We start from the raw sequence: 6,049 nt of genomic DNA, 5'->3' as shown, positions 1-6,049 counted from the left end.
AGGAACTTGGTGTTGACATGTTGTTCACTGATGAAGCAGAGTAACAGAACATGAACCTAAGAGGCAACATTCTCCATATACTTGTCTTGGGCAATACTGGCCCGCGGTCATTTTCCTGTTATTGGCTGGACACTAATTCACATTATTTTAGCAACGGAGGGGAGGGCGCAAGGAGGTCAATGTGAGGTGCCTGTAACACAAGCTGTCAATGGTTTGACTTTATCCTTATCTTCCTGATCTTCTTCATGTTGATGAGAAATGCAGAGACAGAGATCCTATCACAGAGATCCTCAAATGCAGCAGAGACTGAGGATTGAAGGTTTCAGGAACAAAACATACATTTACAAGAACACTTGAAAATAAGGTCAGTCAGCTGGACCTCATAGAATCTGAGTTCCCTGATTGGGGCTGTTATCCTGGTCTAAACAGGGAGCCCTGGCTGACAGATAGAGAGGGGAGTGTCAGAGATACTGACTCTCTGGCAGCTGACTCTGAATGAAATCTTCAGATGTTCTTGCAAAAAAAAACACTGATTACAAAGTTAGTTAATTGGTTGTAAAGTGCTTTGAGACTGATTTTGGAGGTGCCAGTGTTGGACTGGGATGTACAAAGTTAAAAATCACACAACACCAGGTTATAGTCCAACAGGTTTATTTGGAAGCACTAGCTTTCAGAGCGCTGCTCCTTCATCAGGTGGTTGTGGAGAATAAGACTGTAAGATACAGAATTTATAGCAAACTGTATACTTTTGCTGTAAATGATGTGTCTAACAATCTTATTCTCCACTTAACCTCATTGAAGGTGCAGCGCTCTGAAAGGTAGTGCTTCCAAACAAACCTGTTGGACAACGCCTGGGGTTGTGTGATTTTTAACTTTGCTTTGAGACAGTGGCCAAGAAAGGAGTGATATCAATGCAAGACATGTCCAAACATGTCCACAGGAAATGCTGTTCTGGATCTTCAACAACTGCAACATTTCAAACAAAGCTTCTGTTCTCGACGTGACCTGGACACTGCCCACCTGGGTCCTCAGCTCCTGAAACAGTCTGTCTCTCAATCACCCAATCAAATCACCCTCCTGGGTGCCAGCATCAAATTGAATTGCCAGCATCAGCACCTTTGCTTCTCTGTCTGTCATCTGTCTCTCTCTCTCTCTCTGTCTCTCAGTCTGTCTGTCATCTGTCTCTCTCTCTCTCTCAGTCTGTCTGCCTCTCTCTCTCTGTCTGTCTCTCTGTCTCTCTGTCTGTCTGTCATCTGTCTCTCTCTCTCTCTGTCTGTCTGTCTGTCTCTCTCCCTCTGTCTGTCTGTCTCTCTCTGTCTCTCTCTCTCTCCCCCTCTGTCTCTCTGTCTCTCTCTATCTCTCTCTCCCTCTGTCTGTCTGTCTCTCTCTGTGTCTCAGCAGCAGTCAGACCAACTCAATGTGATCCTGCAGTGTCTGTCTTTGAAGACCTTGTGTGAGCACTGTCACAAAGTTGGTCCTTTTTTCAAAAACTGTTCTTTTTCTCAAGGATACTATATCCTGGCATTTTTTCAGAAAAAGGCCGGGCTCCAAACTGACTTGTTTGGTCCAGAGATAAAAGAGTGTTGCGAGGCCTGTTTGTTTTCACACAAACAGATGAGATTTTAGGGCAAAGCTTTTATGTTTACAAGTGACTTTAATGATGAAAAGGGATTGGTCAATCCTGAAAACTGAAGTTAGCTTAGAGTGAATTCAGCAGTGGGCTGTGTGGAATCAGGCTGCTAGACTCTCTCTCCATCTCCCCTGCTAGCCTCTGTTTCAGCTTTGAGTAAAAAGTGAGGTCTGCAGATGCTGGAGATCAGAGCTGAAAATGTGTTGCTGGTTAAAGCGCAGCAAGTCAGGCAGCATCCAAGGAACAGGAAATTCGACGTTTCGGGCAAAAGCCCTTCCTAATGAAGGGTTTTTGCCCGAAACGTCGAATTTCCTGTTCTTTGGATGCTGCCTGACCTGCTGCGCTTTAACCAGCAACACATTTTCAGCTCTGTTTCAGCTTTACTGTGTTTAAAGGGGTTTGTTTATTGGTACTGTTGCATGTATTTGTCGGAACAGTATAACTAAGTTTATTTTGGATGGACTGTGTTCTGTGGGTATTCTCTATTCTGTTCTTTGTGTTTCATTCTGTAATTTAAAAATAACTTACTCTGGGTAATTTTCACTGGTCGCGTACCGAAACAAAATAGCAAAGTTACAGTATGGGCTGCCAGCTGAAAAATGTTTTAAATGGTCTGTCCTTGTGCAGAACAACACTTCAACATAACTCTGAGCACTATGTGGGTTCCAGGAAGTGGATGTCGACATAGCAAGTTTCTGATGACGTTGGGAAAGTGAAACTGTAGTATGTGTTTGTACAAAGGCAGAGTAAGTCTCCAAACAGAACCCTCAGTGCATTGTCTCTTGTTGCTGTCTGAACACTGACAAATAAATTCCTACATCCAGGGAGACAGGATAATGCCAAGATCTTTAAAATCCTTAATCATAATGCACCCTTTTGGGGCCATTATTCTGTTCTCCCTGTCCCTCACATTCTGGTTTGCATTAATGTCCCTAAACCCACAGCGAGAGGTCTCCCAGCTCCAACAACAAAACACACAACTCCGGGAAAGTCACAGGAAACTGGAGGTGAAAATGACGGCTCTGTACGATGATCTGAAGAAGACTCAGGAGGAGAAAGAGAAGGAGCTGGTGAGTGATAGAGCCAGTTGTTTGAGGGGGAGCGGGCAGCGTAGATATACCCAGGAGAGGCCGGGGCTTCTTTAACTCACGGCCAATGGCAGATACTTCTCTGTCTCCCTCTCATCAAGGGACAATCATCAGAAAGCAGCAATCTGACAGAACAATGCATTGTCTTAGGGTCAGTACTGGGGGAGTGCTGCACTGTCACAGGGTCAGTACTGGGGAGTGCTGCACTGTCACAGGGTCAGTACTGGGGAGTGCTGCACTGTCACAGGGTCAGTACTGGGGGAGTGCTGCACTGTCACAGGGTCGGTACTAGGGAGTGCTGCACTGTCAGAGTGACATTGTTGAGGGAGTGCCACACTGTTAGGGGGGAGTTCCTGAGGGACTACTGCACTGTCAGATGGTCAGTACTGAAGGAGTGCCGCACTTTCCGAGGGTCAGTACTGAGGGAATGTCGCACTGTTGCAGAGTCAGTGTCGAGGGAGAACCGCATTGTCGGAGGGTCAATGCTGTGAGAATGCCGCACTGTTGGAAGGTCAGTGCTGACAGAGTGCTGCACTGTGGAGGGTCAGTGCTGAGGGAGTGCCACACTGTTAGTAAACGTTAGGATTGTGGAATCACACAGTAACGAGATTTGGATCATAGTGACAGCAGTAGTAGCTCTGACAGTGCAGCACTCCCTCAGCACTGACCCTCTGACAGCACGGCACTCCACCAGCACTGACCCTCTGACAGCGTGGCAATCCCTCAACACTGACCCTCCAACAGTGTGGTATTCCCTCAGCACTGATCCTCCAACAGTGCGGCACTCCCTCAGCATTGACCCTCTGACAGTGCGGCATTCCCTCAGCGCTGACCTTCTGACAGTGTCACACTCCCCCAGCACTCACCCTCCAACAATATGGCACTCCCTCAACACTGACCCTCTGACAGTGCAGCACTCCCTCAGTACTGACCATCCGACAGTGCGGCATTCCCTCAGCACTGACCCTCTGACAGTGTGGCAATCCCTCAACACTGACCCTCCAACAGTGTGGCATTCCCTCAGCACTGACCCTCCAACAGTGTGGCATTCTCTCAGCACTGACCCCCCGACAGTCCCCACTCCCTCAGCAGTGACCCTCCAACAGTGCAGCACTCCCTCAGCACTGACTCTCCGACAGTGCAGGACTCCCTCAGCACTGACTCTCCGACAGTGCAGCACTCCATCAGCACTGACCCTCTGACATTGCAGCACTCCCTCAGCACTGACCCTGTGACAGTGCAGCACTCCCTCAGCACTGACCATCCAACAGTGCGGCAATCCCTCAGAGGCTCAGTGCGTATTGTTGGATGGTCAGTGCTGAGAGATTGCCGCACTGTCAGAGGGTCAGTGCTGAGGGATGCCATATTGTTGGAAGGTGAGTGCTGGGGGAGTATGACACTGTCAGAAGGTCAGCGCTGAGGGAGTGCTGCACTGTCAGAGAGTCAGTGCTGAGGGAGTGCCACACTGTTGGAGGGTCAGTGCTGAGGGAATGCTGCACTGTTGGAGGGTCAGTGCTGAGGGAATGCCGCACTGTCGGAGGGTCAGTGCTAAGGGAGTACTGCACTGTCGGAGGGTCAGTGCTGAGGGAATGCCGCACTGTCGGAGGGTCAGTGCTAAGGGAGTACTGCACTGTCGGAGGGTCAGTGCTGAGGGAGTGCTGCACTGTTGGGGGGTCAGCGCTGATTTAGTGCTGCACTGTCGGATGGTCAGTGCTGAGGGAGTACTACACTGTCGGAGGGTCAGTGCTGAGGGAGTACTACACTGTCGGAGGGTCAGTGCTGAGGGAATGCCGCACTGTTGGGGGGTCAGCGCTGATTTAGTGCTGCACTGTCGGATGGTCAGTGCTGAGGGAGTACTGCACTGTCAGAGGGTCAGTGCTGAGGGAATGCCGCACTGTTGGGGGGTCAGCGCTGATTTAGTGCTGCACTGTCGGATGGTCAGTGCTGAGGGAGTACTGCACTGTCAGAGGGTCAGTGCTGAGGGAAAGCCGCACTGTTGGGGGGTCAGCGCTGATTTAGTGCTGCACTGTCGGAGGGTCAGTGCTGAGGGAATGCCGCACTGTCAGAGGGTCAGTGCTGAGGGAGTACTGCACTGTCGGAGGGTTAGTGCTGAGGGAGTGCTGCACTGTCGGAGGGTTAGTGCTGAGGGAGTACTGCACTGTCAGAGGGTCAGTGCTGAGGGATTGCCGCACTGTCGGACAGTCAGTGCTGAATGAGTGCGGCACTGTCAGAGGCTCAGCGCTGAAGGAGTGCCGTACTATTGGAGGGTCAGCACTGAAGGAGTGCCGCACTATCGGAGGGTCAGTGCTGAGGGAATGCCGCACTGACGGGGATGAGTGCTGAGGGAGCACCGTATTGTTGGAGGGTGAGTGCTGGGGGAGTGTGACACTGTCAGAAGGTCAGCGCTGAGGGAATGCCACACAGTCAGAGAGTCAGTTTTGAATGAGTGCGGCACTGTCAGTGGCTCAGTGCTGAGGGAGTGCCACACTGTCAGAGGGTCAGTACTGAGGGAGTGCCACAATGTCAGAGGGTCAGTGCTGAGGGATTGCCGCACTGTCGGAGGGGCAGTGTTGAGAGACTGCCACGCTGTTGGTGGGTCAGTGTTGAGGGATTGCCGCACTGTCGGTGGGGCAGTGTTGAGAGACTGCCACGCTGTTGGAGGGTCAGTGTTGAGGGATTGCCGCACTGTCAGAAGGTCAGTGCTGAGGGAGTGCCATATTGTTGGAGGGTGAGTGCTGGGGGAGTACCACACTGTATGAAAGTCAATGCTGACGGAATGCCACATTGTTGGGGAGTGAGTGCTGGGGGTGTGTGAGACACTGTCAGAAGGTCAGTGCTGAGGGAATGCTGCACTGTTGGAGTGTCAGTGTTGAGGGATTGCTGCGATGTCAGAGGGTCAGTGCTGAGGGAGTGCTGCATTGTTGAAGGGTGAGTGCTGGGGGAGTGCGACACTGTCAAAGGTCAGCACTGAGGGAATGCCGCACTGTTGCAGGGTCAATGCCGAGGGAGAACCGCATTGTCGGAGGGTCAGTGCTGTGAGATTGCCGCAATGTTGGAGGGTCAGTGCTGACAGAATGCTGCACCGTCAGCAAACATTGGGATTGTGGAATCACACAGTAACGAGATTTGGATCAGGGTGAGAGCAGTAGCAGCTGTGCTGAGGCAGGGATGGATGATGGTGATGTTAATGATGTGGCACAAGCTGATCTTGATGATGGCCTTGGCTGTGGTGATCTCACCAGGAGCTTGGACAAACAAATACATCTCATGCCCCTTTGCCTGGGTATGGCTCTGACATCAGTCTCGCCGTTGTAAGGGCTGAACATGGACC

This window comes from Hemiscyllium ocellatum, chromosome 28, assembly GCF_020745735.1.
Source record: "Hemiscyllium ocellatum isolate sHemOce1 chromosome 28, sHemOce1.pat.X.cur, whole genome shotgun sequence".
Taxonomy (NCBI): Eukaryota; Metazoa; Chordata; class Chondrichthyes; order Orectolobiformes; family Hemiscylliidae; genus Hemiscyllium; species Hemiscyllium ocellatum.
This window is presented reverse-complemented; position numbering follows the sequence as displayed.